Raw genomic sequence first — 18,353 nt, 5'->3', positions numbered from 1 at the left:
TATGAATGTTATTACTACTCATACACTATTCATCGATCCATCCCATCTTTATTTCTGTTGGTTTAGACGTTATGGCTTAGGGGGTATGTCCTCTTTTGGCCTTGAGGACGTTTTTGTAGGTTTTCACATTCAATACGAGGTAGGACAGATTACACAGTTACATTAGGAATGAGCGCCCTGCTCGCAAGCTTACAATGGAGCCTGTTATGACCTGGTGGTCAGGACAATAATGGACCTGGAGGTTAAGAGCACACGGAATGACCTGATAGTTACTGATAATATAGGACGAGCTCTGGGATGTGGGAACTCTGCTGACCGCAATCCCTAATCCTATCAACCACACTAGAAATAGCCGTGGATTGCTCCTAACGCTCCCTATGCAACTCGGCACAGCCTAAGGAACTAGCTAGCCCTAAAGATAGAAAAATAAAGCCTACCTTGCCTCAGAGAAATTCCCCAAAGGAAAAGGCAGCCCCCCACATATAATGACTGTGAGTAAAGATGAAAATACAAACACAGAGATGAAATAGATTAAGCAAAGTGAGGCCCGACTTACTGAACAGTCTGAGGATAGGAAAGGTAGCTTTGCGGTCAGCACAAAAACCTACAAAAATACCACGCAGAGGGCGCAAAAAGACCCTCCGCACCGACTCACGGTGCGGAGGCGCTCCCTCTGCGTCCCAGAGCTTTCAGCGAGCAAGAAAACAATCCAAATAGCAAGCTGGACAGAAAAATAGCAAACCAGAGAAAAACAAGCAGTCACTTAGCTTCTGCTGGGAAGACAGGTCACAAGAACGATCCAGGAGTGAACTAGACCAATACTGGAACATTGACAGGTGGCATGGAGCAAAGATCTAAGTGGAGTTAAATAGAGGAGCCAGCTAACGAATTAACCTCGTCACCTGTGGAAGGAAACTCAGAAACACCCACAGCCACCAGAGAAAGTCCATGGACAGAACCAGCCGAAGTACCATTCATGACCACAGGAGGGAGCCCGACAACAGAATTCACAACAGGAGCCCAGCAATAAATGGGAAGAGAATGCATGGAAATACATGTGTTTGTACAAATTCGATTAGGCCGGTCATGGGGCAGTGCAAGGAATAGAAATCTGCCTACTGAGATGAACCAAAACCTATTAAGCTACAAGGACCGTTTCTCTTCTAAATTCATCCATCTTACAGTACTGCTGATACTCACTACTAACAATTTACTGATTTGATAATAGTTTTGCAATCAGCCTTGCATCAGAGAACAATGGAGAAACAACTTCGTAGACTATTCTGAAGTCTGATGTGCGGACTAATCTGATCATAATGACCCGCGAGTCATGAAATGGGGCGTCTCTCAGCACAATACAACAGAGTCCCATAATTAAGGTCAATCTGCCTTCACATATGTTGGACGGCCTTGGTCTCTGTTGGATTACAAAGTAAGGCTGAGAGTTCAGATATATTTACTTTCCAGAGTTTGCCTTTGAAGGCGCAGCACTGTACATCACTTTACGAGCAGTTTATTTCGTGTTTGAGAGCCAAAAAAACGGAATGATCTGGGCCGTCAGCTCCTTGTCTCTAATCTCCACATTTATTTTTAGCTGTGATAAGCCTCACTAAGGGCGAGAAACTCTGCTGGGAGACGAGAAGTTTTCTCACTTGAATTTAACAAGTTTTTCCTTTTGTTATAGACATCATCATTAAAGGCTCGGCTCCTCCTGCAGACCTGGACTATCCATTATCAGGTAAGGAGCCACCATGACTTCATTCTTAGCTTCTTGACACTGTTTAACAGATTTGAAAGGGTTTCTCTATTTTCTTCTCTTGTAACGTGTTGGAAATAACAGATTTCTACAGTCACGTTAACATTTCGGGCACATGAATTATTAAAGTTTTTTTCCTAAATTATAAACATACTGCTAGGATTTATGATCAGCACCCTCCGTGGCTAAAAACCCCATCGATCCTGAGAATAAAGGGCCGGAGCGCATCACAGTAAAAGGGTCAGACACCCCGCTAAGCCAGCACTGGCACTCCTCAGTTCTCAGAACTGGTAAGGTCACATATTCATATGCCAGGATTGGAACAAACTCTTTGAGGCGATTGTTGAGTACCCTACTTGGTGCGTAACTAGTAGAGTTTAGTGGATCGAGTCACACCACCATGGTCCGCCGACCACATCAATATTCCATTATACCAGAGCACTGCAAACCTCTTCCTACCTGCTGGCTTTCCCAGCGACTCCTTCAATTAGCCAACTTGGCAACAATAACGTCGTGCCAGGCTGGCTAATCAAAAGAGGAGTCAGGAATTCCGGCAAGTATAATGTGGTTCACAAGACTACAATCCTGCAGCCATCAAAAACTGATGAGGCCACGGGACCGGGGTCCTGCGAATATTGTCACTTTACTAACAACTAGTATAGCTATCAGATTTTGTCCTTTCAGAAAGATTGCCATTTTTTCTTTGGATGAAAATATTATTGATTTTAACAAATATGTGTACAGACAAATACCTCTATGCACAACAGTGAGGAGAAATGAGGAACAAATGGTGAAAATCACTTGTATATAGAGCTGGGCATAAATGTTAGATACAGCTATTTCTATCGATCCCTTCATATATATAGATGTCCAGTTCATCCCAGTGTTCATGACCTCTGAATGGGAAGTAGGATACTGGAAATGTGGGGTTTACTGACATTAAAGGCTGAACACGGGCATCAATACATGCAAAACAATAACATAATAACCCCTCACCCTCCTGCCCCATCCCGATAATCGGCCTCTGCTTTCCTTGACTACAGGAATCAGAGACTGTGTTCGAAGTGACCGCTGTATCTAATCACTGGCCTTAGCCATATACTACACATAAGGCAGAATGGTTGCCGCCATCAAAAGGGATAGTAGACTGTGATGGCAAAGATAAACTCTAGCTAAATGGGGAGCATCAAGGACATATTACTGGGAGGTCGGGGAGAAAAAGGATCAGTATTTATTCTGTTCCATGTTTTCACAAAACCCAAAAGTACAAAAAGTATTTAAAATACTGCCCCCTATACAAAGGGTATCAGGTATATGCATTAGACAAGGGTAACACTGAGGGGACCAGACACTGGCAAAAAAAATACATATCTTCTTCATTTTACCCCCATGCAAAAAGCTTATACAGAACAGCTCCTCTAACACTGGAAGTGCAGCTCCCTAACATGGGTGGTCTCAAAACCTGGCAGGACCATTGCCAGCCATTTCTCGGAAAATGATATCACTGAATTTCCCCCTCCTCTGGTATTGTCTCTGGACCCAGATTTCGTGGCGTGGCAAACTCTACAAATGGATGTTTTTCCTTCTTTTCAGTGGGACAAGACAGAATTCAGATCTCATGTCTGGAAAGCAGACCCACTGCTACATATTAATACAGACTTACAACGTCCAAAATAAGCCTTTGAAGCTCAGAATTGATTGGACTAATGGTGAAGATAGATTATTTCCAAGTTAATGGTTATTTATTCCTGAACTGAAGTTTCCACAATTACAAAACTCTTGACATGATTGAGGAAAAAGACACAGACAGTTTACAGACATTAATTGCAGGACGATACTCCTGAGCAGAACAATTGCAAGACATTATTCCAGTAGATGAAAGTTAAATTATTCCTGTACAAAGAGTATTAAATCTCCCCAGACATCCGCATGAAAGAATGTAAAGCACAATACCAGTGGAAGTGAACATAAACATCGTTAATAAAGTAATATTTCCTCTGTCGCACAGTAAAGACATTTACACAACGTTCCACTAATTAACTGTTTTACTTTTAAATTACCATAAGAGCCCAAATTCCTGAGGAACTTTCTCCTCTACCGCATGTCGCCCCCTTCTAAGTAATGTGTCTCATATAAAGTAATTCAGAAAAAAGTTTTCAACCTCATTTACCTATTTTCTTCATACATTTAAAACCTTTCTTATAAACATGAATATAACCACTATAATACTGCCCCTATATATAAGAATATAACTACTATAATACGGCCCCTCTGTACAGGAATATAACTACTATAATACTGCCCCTATGTACAAGAATATAACTACTATAATACTGCCCCTATGTACAAGAATATAACTACTATAATACTGCTCCTATGTACAAGAATATAACTACTATAACACTGCTCCTATGTACAAGAATATAACTACTATAATACTGCCCCTATGTACAAGAATATAACTACTATAATACTGTCCCCTATGTACAAGAATATAACTACTATAATACTGCCCCTATGTACAGGAATATAACTACTATAATACTGCCCCTATGTACAAGAATATAACTACTATAATACTGCTCCTATATATAAGAATATAACTACTATAATACTGCCCCCTATGTACAAGAATATAACTACTATAATACTGCCCCCTATGTACAAGAATATAACTACTATAATACTGCTCCTATGTACAAGAATATAACTACTATAATACTGCTCCTATGTACAAGAATATAACTACTATAATACTGCCCCTATGTACAAGAATATAACTACTATAATACTGCTCCTATGTACAAGAATATAACTACTATAATACTGCCCCCTATGTACAAGAATATAACTACTATAATACTGCCTCCTATGTACAAGAATATAACTACTATAATACTGCTCCTATGTACAAGAATATAACTACTATAATACTGCTCCTATGTACAAGAATATAACTACTATAATACTGCCCCCTATGTACAAGAATATAACTACTATAATACTGCTCCCTATGTACAAGAATATAACTACTATAATACTGCCTCCTATGTACAAGAATATAACTACTATAATACTGCTCCTATGTACAAGAATATAACTACTATAATACTGCCCCTATGTACCAGAATATAACTACTATAATACTGCCCCCTATGTACAGGAATATAACTACTATAATACTGCTCCTATGTACCAGAATATAACTACTATAATACTGCCCCTATGTACAAGAATATAACTACTATAATACTGCTCCTATGTACAAGAATATAACTACTGTAATACTGCCTCCTATGTACAAGAATATAACTACTATAATACTGCCCCTATGTACAAGAATATAACTACTATAATACTGCTCCTATGTACAAGAATATAACTACAATAATACTGCCCCTATGTACAAGAATATAACTACTATAATACTGCCCCTATGTACAAGAATATAACTACTATAATACTGCTCCTATGTACAAGAATATAACTACTATAATACTGCCCCTATATACAATATAACTACTATAATACTGCTCCTATGTACAAGAATATAACTGCTTTAAAACTGCTACAATGTACAAGAATATAACTACTATAATACTGCTTCCTATGTACAAGAATATAACTACTATAATACTGCCCCTATGTACAAGAATATAACTACAATAATACTGCCCCTATGTACAAGAATATAACTACTATAATACTGCCCCTATGTACAAGAATATAACTACTTTAAAACTGCTACTATGTACAAGACTATAACTACTATAATACTGCTCCTATTTACAAAAATATAACTACTATAATACTGCCCCTATGTACATGAATATAACTACTATAATACTGCTCCTATGTACAAGACTATAACTACTATAATACTGCTCCTATGTACAAGAATAGAACTACTATAGTACTGCTCCCTATGTACAAGAATATAACTACTATAATACTGCTCCCTATGTACAAGAATATAACTACTATAATACTGCTCCCTATGTACAAGAATATAACTACTATAATACTGCTCCCTATGTACAAGAATATAACTACTATATTACTGCCCCTATGTACAAGAATATAACTACTATAAGGGTATCTGTCCACGTTCAGGATTGCATCAGGATTTGGTCAGGATTTTATGTCAGTATTTGTAAGCCAAAACCAGGAGTGGAACAATTAGAGGAAAAGTATAATAGAAACATATGCACCAGTTCTGCATTTATCACCCACTCCTGGTTTTGGCCACAAATACTGACATAAAATCCTGACCAAATCCTGATGCAATCCTGAACGTGGACACATACCCTAATACTGCCCTCTATGTACAAGAATATAACTACTATAATACTGCCCCCTATGTACAAGAATATAACTACTATAATACTGCCCCTATGTACAACAATATAACTACTATAATACTGCTCCTATGTACAAGAATATAACTACTATAATACTGTCCCTATGTAAAAGAATATAACTACTATAATACTGCTCCTATGTACAAGAATATAACTGCCATAATACTGCTCTTATGTACAAGAATATAACTACTATAATACTGCTCCTATATACAAGAATATAAATACTATAATACTGCTCCCTATGTACAAGAATATAACTACTATAATACTGCCCCTATGTACAACAATATAACTACTATAATACTGCTCCTATGTACAAGAATATAACTACTATAATACTGCCCCTATGTACCAGAATATAACTACTATAATACTGCCCCCTATGTACAGGAATATAACTACTATAATACTGCTCCTATGTACCAGAATATAACTACTATAATACTGCCCCTATGTACAAGAATATAACTACTATAATACTGCTCCTATGTACAAGAATATAACTACTGTAATACTGCCTCCTATGTACAAGAATATAACTACTATAATACTGCCCCTATGTACAAGAATATAACTACTATAATACTGCTCCTATGTACAAGAATATAACTACAATAATACTGCCCCTATGTACAAGAATATAACTACTATAATACTGCCCCTATGTACAAGAATATAACTACTATAATACTGCTCCTATGTACAAGAATATAACTACTATAATACTGCCCCTATATACAATATAACTACTATAATACTGCTCCTATGTACAAGAATATAACTGCTTTAAAACTGCTACAATGTACAAGAATATAACTACTATAATACTGCTTCCTATGTACAAGAATATAACTACTATAATACTGCCCCTATGTACAAGAATATAACTACAATAATACTGCCCCTATGTACAAGAATATAACTACTATAATACTGCCCCTATGTACAAGAATATAACTACTTTAAAACTGCTACTATGTACAAGACTATAACTACTATAATACTGCTCCTATTTACAAAAATATAACTACTATAATACTGCCCCTATGTACATGAATATAACTACTATAATACTGCTCCTATGTACAAGACTATAACTACTATAATACTGCTCCTATGTACAAGAATAGAACTACTATAGTACTGCTCCCTATGTACAAGAATATAACTACTATAATACTGCTCCCTATGTACAAGAATATAACTACTATAATACTGCTCCCTATGTACAAGAATATAACTACTATAATACTGCTCCCTATGTACAAGAATATAACTACTATATTACTGCCCCTATGTACAAGAATATAACTACTATAAGGGTATCTGTCCACGTTCAGGATTGCATCAGGATTTGGTCAGGATTTTATGTCAGTATTTGTAAGCCAAAACCAGGAGTGGAACAATTAGAGGAAAAGTATAATAGAAACATATGCACCAGTTCTGCATTTATCACCCACTCCTGGTTTTGGCCACAAATACTGACATAAAATCCTGACCAAATCCTGATGCAATCCTGAACGTGGACACATACCCTAATACTGCCCTCTATGTACAAGAATATAACTACTATAATACTGCTCCTATGTAAATAAAAAAATGGCATTGAGTCCACTTTGTTTTTAATAACCAGCTGAAGGAAAGCAGACAGATGTGAGCAGGTGTTATTACTCTAAAAAGGGGCCAATATCCATGGAACTACCCAGCTTATTAATAACAGCTTACAGATGTCTGCATAGCCTTTTCTGGTTTTTAAAGAGGAAGGACCCCCCCAAAAAAAATGGAAGTGGGGTCCCTCCCTATTTTTAATAACCAGCATTGGCCAAGCAATCATAAGCTTGCTGACATTAATAGGCTGGGAAGGGGCTATAGATATTGGCCCCTTCTCAAACTAATAAAACCACTAAAAAAGGGGGGACTTCCAAGTCATCTTATTGAGGGTCCTCCTTTATTAATAACCAATAAAGGCTAAGCAGACATCTGTGAGCTGTTATTAATAGTCTGGGAACCTCCATGGATATTGGCTCCTTCCCAGAATAACACCAGCTCACAGCTGTTTGCTTTCCCTTAGCTGGATATTAAAAAAAGGAATTATTCCACAATATTTTTAATTATTTATTTAATAGGGAAAATAAGGCTAAACACCCTTTAATGTCACATGAAAGGCACTAAAGGGTGCTAATTTATTATATGTAGGGGGCTTGTGTCATTAAATATCTACAGGACATCTATCCTATTTATTTATAAGATTGATTTATTAGTTTGCAAACTAGCTTTAAATGACAGAGAATTACAGTACGTAAAAGTTGATCTTAAAAACGCATTTCATACGGATTGCATATGCCTGTCATACTATGGTAGGTGAGAACTAGCATGCCACTTACAGTGCCTTGCGAAAGTATTTTCCCACATATCATGCTTCACACATAAAGATACCAAATGTAAATTTTTGGTGAAGAATCAACAACAAGTGGAACACAATTGTGAAGTTGAATGAAATTTATTGGTTATTTAAAATTTTTGTGGAAATTCAAAAACTGAAAAGTGGGGCGTGCAATATTATTCGGCCCCTTTACTTTCAGTGCAGCAAACTCACTCCAGAAGTTCATTGTGGATCTCTGAATGATCCAGTGTTGTCCTAAATGCCTAATGATGATAAATATAATTCACCTCTGTGTAGTCAAGTCTCCGTATAAATGCACATGCTCTGTGATAGTCTCAGGGTTCTGTGTGAAGCACAGAAAGCATCATGAAGACCAAGGAAAACAACAGGCAGGTCCGTGATACTGTTGTGGAGAAGTTTGAAGCTGGATTTGGATACAAAATGATTTCCAAAACTTTAAACATCCCAAGGAGCACTGTGCAAACGATCATATTGAAATGTAAGGAGTATCATACCACTGCAAATCTACCAAGACCCGGCCGTCCCTCTAAACTTTCATCTCAAACAAGGAGAAGACTGATCAGAGATGCAGCCAAGAGGCCCATGATCACTCTGGATGAACTGCAGAGATCTATAGCTGAGGTGGGACAGTCTGTCCATAGGACAACAATCAGTCGTACACTGCACGAATCTGGCCTTTATGGAAGAGTGGCAAGAAGAAAGCCATTTCTCAAAGATATCCATAAAAAGTGTTGTTTAAAGTTTGCAACAAGCCACCTGGGAGACACACCAAACATGTGGAAGAAAGTGTTCTGGTCAGATGAAACCAAAATCAAACTTTTTGGCAACAATGCCAAACGCTATGTTTGGCGTAAAGGAAACACAGCTCAATACCCTGAACACACCATCCCCACTGTCAAACATGGTGGTGGCAGCATCATGGTTTGGGCCTGCTTTTCTTCAGCAGGGACAGGGAAGATGGATAAAATTGATCGGAAGATGGATGGAGCCAAATACAGGACCATTCTTCAAGAAAACCTGTTGGAGTCTGCAAAAGACCTGAGACTGGGACGGAGATTTGTCTTCCAACAAGACAATGATCTCAAACATAGAGCAAAATCTACAATGGAATGGTTCACAAATAAACTAATCCAGGTGTTAGAATGGCCAAGTCACAGTCCAGACCTCAATCCAATCGAGAATCTGTCGAAAGAGCTAAAAACTGCTGTTCACAAACGATCTCCATCAAACCTCACTGAGCTCGAGCTGTTTGCCAAGGAAGAATGGGCAAGAATTTCAGTCTCTCGCTGTACAAAACTGATAGAGACAGACCCAAAGAGACTTGTAATTGCAGCAAAAGGGGCGCAACAAAGTATTAAGTTACAGGGGCCGAATAATATTGCACGCCCCACTTTTCAGTTTTTGATTTTCCACAAAAATTTAAAATAAGCAATAAATTTCGTTCAACTTAACAATTGTGTTCCAATTGTTGTTGATTCTTCACCAAAAATTTACATTTGATATCTTTATGTTTGAAGCATGATATGTGGGAAAAGGTTGAAAAGTTCCAGGGAGCCGAATACTTTCACAAGGCACTGTATCTTAGTTTTCTGGATCAACATCGGACCGCTATGCTAGCGTAAACTCCAGCCTTATGGCTCTGAGAAGAAGGGGAGGAAAAAAGGGAAAAACAAAAATGGAAATTAGCTGTGACGTGAAGGGGATAAAGAGTTTGCACTCCCACAATATTAAGACTTGTGATTTCACCGTATAGGAAACTAGACAAAGGTAAAGCATCAGGGCCAGATGGACTCAGTCCACATATTCTTAAAGTGTGTACACAGCGGTGTACTGTCTCTCAGTACCTATTGAACTGGAGTCTATAATCACAGGGGACACCAGTGTTATGGAAGGCTTCCTGTCAGGTTCCGGTCCCCAAGACTATTTTTCTTGCATCCCTAAACCCTAATCCCTTGGGAAGATTACCGTAGTTCTTGTTTACTTGAGTCCAGGGTGAAGACAGTTTGCTACTGGAATAGATTAGGAAAGGACAATGCTGTTATGTCTGTTACATACAGTACATTCATTTTTGGATAATGATGGAACCAATGTACACACAATGTTCTTTGACTTCTCCAGTGCGATCAATAACTTATGGCCACTTTTACTTCGCAAAAAGATGGACTTGTATGAAAATGGAGGAGGGGATGAGAAATTGGATACCAGACTACCTGTCAGACAGGCCACAGCTTGTACAGATGGGAGCAGTTGTGTCGGACAGACATTCCTCAGGGAATGGTGCTTTCGCTTTTTCGATTCACAATGTATACAGCGGATTTTCAATACAAATCTGATTTTTGCCACCTTAAAAAATTCTCGGATGACTCTTTCGTAGTCGGATGTATTAGGGAGGGGTCGATGAGGAATATAGAGAGGTTGTGTTGGATTTTGTTGATTGCCACCATGCTAACTATTTACAACTAAACATTAAGAAAACTAATGAGCAGGTGGTGAACTAAAGCAAGAGAAAGATGGAAGGATCACCTGTCACTAATGCTGGTCAAGAAGTGGAGCAGGTCAAGAGTTACAAATATTGGACAGTGAACTTGACTGGAGGTGCGATTCAGAGTGGGTAGAGGAAAAACAAACGGTGCTTCCTACGAAAACTAAGGTAGTGTAAAGTGTGCAGCAAAATGTTAGAAATGTTCTGCCAGACCGTAGTGACAAGTGCCATCGTGTTTTGCAATCATATGCTGGGGAGGTAGTGTGCGGGTGTCTGATGCTAATAAGCTTATCAAGAAGGCAAGCTCGGCTGTTGGCTGCCATCTTGACACTTTTGAGGAGGTAGTGGAGAAAAAATTCTGAAGAAATGTTTGTGGATAAATAACACTAATGCACACCCATTATATGAGCTGTTCATGAGACCGAGGAGCACCTTCAGAAACCGTCTAATGCTGCTTTGTTCCTGCCAAAGAACTTGTGCAAAATGCGGCCCATGCAGCTGCCTTGGATTCAGTGTTTGTTCCCTATGTGACACCCACAGGCTGTCGCCGCGCTGCCTCAATGTAGAGACATTTAATAAGTGTCAGGACGTCCAGGAGCTGCGGTCTATCCTACAAACACTGTTTCCTCGCAAAGCGTGCCGGACACATTCGCTTTGTGTATCGCTGCTTTGGCTACAGTCACTGATGCATTATCCGATGAGTCAAACATTTCACTCGACAGAGGCAGTTCCTGGTGTCAACTTAATGGTCTGGAAACATAGCAGTGAGACTGTGGAAAATGGAATATTTTACAGGGAATGTCATAGGATTGGACTCTATTTATTTCACAAGGGTTCACTGCAAATTGTAAAGGGATCAGGAATATAACTGAAGCTAAAAGGGAATGAACGTTGTGACCAGAATCTTTCCAATAAATGGAAAGGAAATCTATTACATAATCGTCTGAATAAAAAGGATGGTTAACTTAATGGTCAGTCCGTTTACTAGTTCAATTATTGGGGAGTTTGCTTCCCGTCATTCTCATGCTTCTTTTGAAAATGACTAATAATCATGTGCACATAATGTAAAAATCTCTCAAGGTCCCAAACTCATTTGGCCAACTCACGTGAGACAACATTTACACTGACCATACACTTGACCGTAAATGAGCAACATTGGTTCACGGGGACCAAGAACAAACGACCAAACAGTCAATATATAAATATAAATGTAGAAAATCTTTATTCAATTTAAAACAAAGAACATGAAACAACAAACAAACAAGTGGGAGGAAGTACCGCATGGTGTGCACATCTACCTCACCGATGCATAAAACACCACAGGCGCACGGTACCAGGGAGGGAGGACATCCGCATAAATGGTAAATTAGTTGTAACAAGGAAGCTAAAAATATCCGCAGCCACAGGGGCCCAACATAAGTAACACTGCAAAGCAATGCTTAAGGGTAGACAGAGATCACCTATTCATACATAATTAAGCCCAAATTGGTGCATACAATGAAACTCCGCTACAGAAAGCAGCACCACAGTACATGCAGTATATTAATAATGGCCATGGCGCGGCGCTTACCTCGAATATAAGAAGCGGAGCACTCCTCCCTGGGACCGTACGCCCTCCCCGACGCGCGTTTCGGCAACACACCTTCTTCAGGGGGCTTGGTGTGAGAATGCCAGGCAAAGATTTTATGTGCTATACCGACCCGGAAGTGACCGCGGTAAAACCGGAAGTGAATTCCGGTAGCCGTAGCAACAAAACTAAACCATCTCCACTGTTACAAAAGGCGCCAGAAAGGTCCGGCAGGTAAATAGTGATGATCACATAAATCGGTTACCAGGAAGCCCCCCTGTGTTGTGCCGTCCGCCCGGCCACCGCAGGGCCCTGCGGCGCCAGGCGGCGGACACGCCACCAGGAAAGCGCCCAGCAACACCGATGTAAGAATGCGTATGCGCAAAACCCAAAAGAAGCCGGCGGCGCCATCTTAAAACACCTGTGGCTGCGGATATTTTTAGCTTCCTTGTTACAACTAATTTACCATTTATGCAGATGTCCTCCCTCCCTGGTACCGTGCGCCTGTGGTGTTTTATGCATCGGTGAGGTAGATGTGCACACCATGCGGTACTTCCTCCCACTTGTTTCTTTGTTGTTTCATGTTCTTTGTTTTAAATTGAATAAAGATTTTCTACATTTATATTTATATATTGACTGTTTGGTCGTTTGTTCTTGGTCCCCGTGGACCAATGTTGCTCAGTTATGTCATATAGTGACTAGTCTTGTCACAGTCCCCCATTTCGGGCTCAGCGTATAGTTTGTGGTTCATATTTGATATATGAGGATATATAATGCTGAGGTCTGTCGTGCTATTTATTTACTTGACCGTAAATGACCACCCCATTGGCTACATGAAAGCTGATTAACCGTCGTTTTATAGGCTGCTAAGCACACTGAAAAATCATTTACACGATCGTTCTTTCATTTCATTCTGTCATTTCAACACTTGTCGAAACGATGCACTGCTGAGAATGATTATTTTTGCGCAAGCTTAAAAATAATTTTATTCGTTCATTCGGTGATTGGCGATCTACTTACATTGTTCGATAATCGGGAAAGGTTTGGTTTAAGAATACCAACAGCAAAAGTAGATGAAGGCCCTTTTCTTGCTATTTGATTGGACAATTTTAGTCCCAACTAGTGCATAAAATCCAGCATTTAACTATCTCAATAAATGAGAAATGAAAGCATAATTATTATTATTATTATTTATATAGCACCATTAATTCCATGGTGCTGTACATGAGAAAGGGGTTACGTACAGAGTTATAGATATCGTTTACAGTAAACAAATTTACAATGACAGCGTGGTACAGAGGGGAGAGGACCCTGTCCTTGCAGACTTACATTCTACGGGATAATGGGGAAGAGACAGAAGGTCGGGGGTGCAGCAGCTCTGGTGGTGGTGAGGCGGCAGCACTGGTGGTGGTGAGGCGGCAGCTCGGGTGGTGATATGGAGGGCAGGGGTAGAAGAGACTGTGAGAGTCTGTGAATGTCTAGGTGTGCAAGGTTTCTGAGAGGATGTGGTAGTGGCTGGACATGGGGAGCGGGTGAGTAGATGATGGTGAGATAGGGGGGAGGGAGAGGTTGTGAGATTAGATAAGGAACAGAAGCAGGTGAAGATCAGTGTCTGTGTGGGTGGCTGTGGAGGACCAGCAATGAGATCAGTAAGAACTGCAGAGATAGGATGTCACCTCAACAACTCAAAATGTCTGCAGATAGGAAGTTTCTAATCACCTGTGTGAAGAAAATAACAAAGGATTACTGTAGGACTTTTTATTACATTGGCACTGTTATTGGACAGATAAGGGACCAACTTCATGAGTTTTGGAAACACATTTGAGATGTGGTGTTCACAAGTCTTACAGACTTTTGGCCTTATACTAAGCGTTATTGATAAATTACATTGTTTCCCTATGACGTTTTTCTTAACCTTGCGGGTTATATTTTTGGATTATCATCAAGGGGAATAGAGCCACATAAATTTAGATGATATGTTAACAGAAGAGTATTTTTATTTATTTTTTCATTGTGGTGATGTATAGCCATCATTAAATTAAGAAAAAAACTAAACAATCTAATTTTTTAGAGCCTATTGTAACACGTGTTTGAAGGCCTCTGACTTGTCTAACGTTGAGGTGTTGGGTCACAGACAAGGTGGCTGCTTCCTCTACTTTAGCAATGTATAACAGACCCTAAAGGTGAAGTACAGGAGCAATCATTTAGGTATTCACTGCAACAAATAAAACACTGATCATAAATATGGACATGTAACAATGACACAAACCATCCAAGAATGATATTAACAAAAAATAGTGAAAAATGGACCGGTTCAGAAATGCAGTGGACAGGGAAAAGGGCAGCATGCCACACAGGGAAGCTGGATGACTGAGTGCACCCCCATGACTTAAGGGGTTAACCAGAGATGCGTTTTTTGGTAGCTTGTACGCTCCACAGTGGGTTATTTTTACTATTCGCTTTGGAGCTTTCTTAACCTCGTCTATATTATTTTTCCAGCAGTATAAAAGCATCCTGTGGTTTAGTTAAATACTTTTCATCTTTGCTTTTTAAGGGTTGGGGGTTCACAATTTCCTGTCATGATTTTGCCTTCTGACAGTAACATTAGGCTGTAAACAATCAGTTCTGGAGTAAAAAACACTCGTAATTCACAACGCTCTCTTCAGCAAAAAGGATGAAAATGAGCAGAGACATCATAATATCTGAGTATTACTGACATCAAATACCGGCCATAAACTGGGCTGATATTGACTGCTATGCCTTTCCTCAAAACGACATCACATCTATGTAGGGGACATGTAAATGTAAGGGCAATACTAGGGCAATTTACAGCTAGTAGCCAGGCTGAGTACATGTGGGGGTTGCCTGGTTGCTAGGGAATCCCCACATGTAATCAAGCAGGCTAGCAGCTGTAAATCATTCAGCTGCTGGGATGAAAACTAAATCTCCGAGCAGTCATAAATACTCGGAGGACACCCGAGCGCGCTGGGGAAAACCCGAGCAACGAGTAGACTCGATCATCACTACTAGGCACCCAACAATCCTCCAGAAAAAGAGAAATGGAAATATAATATTCGCACTAATACTATAACCATAGGAAATGTTGCTTGGTTTCTACTGTTGTCTACACTTTCCTTCTGTTTTCGTAAAACTATGATCCGGTTCTTCTAGAATACACCTGTCCGTCTTTACCTTAGATTTTTGTTCAACACCAAACTAAGCTTCTTTTTAAGATTTTTATGGCACTATTATAGGGAGATGTTTATGCTGTATGTGTCTATGTGGTTGTGATGTGACTTATGGATTCCAGCCAGTCGTAATAATGTATTGAATCTGTATGGAAGCCCTATATTCCGAGAACAGTAAGTTATCCGCTATCTATAGAACAGGGAATACCTTTTGATCGATGGGGGGTCCCAGTAGTCGGAGTGGCCTCTACAGAGCACATACTCAACCTCTTCCCTGTACTGTGCTGGGATATTACTTGTGGCTGGTGTGGTTTCCCTTATGTTTGTACCGAGTTTCCCCTTTGTTGTACAGCTCTCTGAGCACATTACTTCTCTTTATCGTAGGGATAGTCAATAAAACGCTCGGGATGCCAACAGAATGACTTAGTAGGGTTCTTTTACAATCCAGCATCATAACTGCCAGAAAAAAATACTACCTATAAAGCCAAGAGTACATTAACTTAAAGGTGACCTCCTAGAAGTCTGAGCACTTTAATTCACTGTCAGTTAGAGAAGAATGTAGAAAAACATTTTATTACATGCAGACTAATTGCCGGGCGCTTAGTGAAGAGGTCACGGCTCGTGTTACAGGGTCCACTTTTATTACATTAGTAATTAATATCTTTCAGACCCCTACTCTGGGCCCAATGTCACTTTACTGACCTAAAGGCAAACTATTTACTTATTCACTTCTGTGTGAGTTTGTCTTACCATGTAAATCAGAATTTCCTATCACTGGAGATCCTGGGCATCTTATAAAGAATGAAAGGGGTTATCCAGGACTAAAACACTGATGACCTCCCTTAGGATCAGTCTTGATCAGCAGGGTGTAAATACATGAATGGAGTACGGTTTACTACGTCCCACATTTAAATAAACTGCAAAAAATTTTCTATAGTTAAGGAGAATAAAAACCCTGAACACATTTCCTTACATAGTTATCCACGGTTTTCCTTCCTAGCAGCTGTGGGAAGGAATGGCAGATGACTGTAAAGGACATGGCACGCCTAGCCACCTGCTTAAATGATTGGGCTCACGTTTCCCTTTATGCCCAATGGGACTGGTATAAGGTCAATGGCATCATCAAGAAAATCCCTGTGTGGTTAGCGGATGAACACTAAAAAAAAAACAAGGGGCCATTAGACCCTGAAATTCCAGTTATTTACAGTAGTGTCCAGAAACACGAGTTCATCACAGCATCTTCATCCTAGTTTTTATTTCCTGCAATGGGAACGTTGCACACGGTTTTCTAATCCAAAACATGAAGACAAATGTATGTAATTTTATCTACTTTACAGAAAATAACAAAAAAGGAACAAAGGGCTGTTCTAATAAATAGCAGTGTCCACATTTGTCTTTACAGGCTCACAATATGTATATTTTGTGGATTTAGCATTCCTGTGAATCACTGCCCTAATATTTAGTTGTACACTCACACTTTTTTAGAACGGCTTCACATCTATGTTGCATAAAGTCACCAACTTCTGCCCTGGTCACCTGTTATTCTAGCCAACGATGCTTTGACTACATCCTGTCATGATCCTTTCAGGGTTTAATCCTGTCTGCTATTTTTCCGGGTGGATCATGTCAAGGGTTAGCTTTGCTCTGCCTCATTCTGGGTTCAGGTTTGCTATTTAGCTCCTATGCATCCTGCTGGCAGTGTCACCTATAGTTCTGCCTTCGGCGTGTGAACCTAACTCTGGTAGCCCTTGATTTGTCCTGACTTGCCCATTTCTGTTAACTCCCTCTGTCTGTCCTTTTCCCAGCGTTTCCCTGTTTGTCGGTTTCATTCTCTGGTTTCTGACTTGGCTTGTATTAGGACTTGCTTCTGCCTTCTGACTTGTCTTATCCGCTCCTGACTGTTGCTGAACCTCCTGGCTTGTTCCTGACCACGTGTACTTCTGAACCCTTTAATATTTCAACCTCTGTTTTTTGACTCTGCTTGTCTGACCACTCTCTCGCCACTTGGTGGTGCCTGTGCTGCTGCTCTGTGGTGCTTCTCTGTGTACGCAGTCTCACTTCCCTCTCAAGCTCCCTCTGGTGGAGGTTTTACCATACTGCACCGCAGCAGCATGCAACATCCCACAATTTTTTGGCATTTTTTTGGCTCAAACAGCATTTTTTATGTCGCCCCACTAATGTTCTATCGGATTAAGGTCCAGGGATTGGGCTCCATAAACTCAATTTAGCTGGACTGCAACCAAAGATTTTGCTTGCTTAGGGTACATCCACACTAGCGTTGTGTGCCACTGCGTCGGCGACGCAACGCACAACGCACGCAAAAACGCAGCAAACCACACGCAAAAACGCTGCGTTTTGCGACGCATGCGTCGGTTTTTGCCGAAATTTGGACGCAAGAAAAATGCAACTTGTTGCGTTTTCTTGGTCCGACGCTAGCGGCAAAAAAGACGCATGCGTCGCACAACGCAACAACAAAAAACGCATGCGTCCCCCATGATAAATATAGGGGCGCATGACGCATGCGTCGCCGCTGCGTCGCCCGACGCAAACTAGCATAACGCTAGTGTGAACGTTACCTTACTGGTCTGTTTA

At 40.0% G+C, this 18,353-nt stretch overlaps 1 protein-coding gene across 7 annotated transcripts in view; it reads left to right on the top strand.

Moving 5' to 3' along the window:
* ZNF469 (zinc finger protein 469) overlaps positions 1-18,353 on the top strand; it is a 463,146-nt gene that overhangs the window by 115,330 nt on the left and 329,463 nt on the right. For all 7 annotated transcript variants that reach the window (XR_011315266.1, XR_011315263.1, XR_011315267.1 and 4 more), the window contains exon 2: positions 1,685-1,738. The gene's annotated coding sequence lies outside the window, so the exon portion shown is untranslated. The remainder of the gene's footprint in view (positions 1-1,684; positions 1,739-18,353) is intronic.

Source organism: Ranitomeya imitator, chromosome 9 (assembly GCF_032444005.1).
Source record: "Ranitomeya imitator isolate aRanImi1 chromosome 9, aRanImi1.pri, whole genome shotgun sequence".
NCBI lineage: Eukaryota > Metazoa > Chordata > Amphibia > Anura > Dendrobatidae > Ranitomeya > Ranitomeya imitator.
The sequence above is the reverse complement of the archived record's forward strand: the minus strand, read 5'-3'. Positions and strand labels throughout refer to the sequence as shown.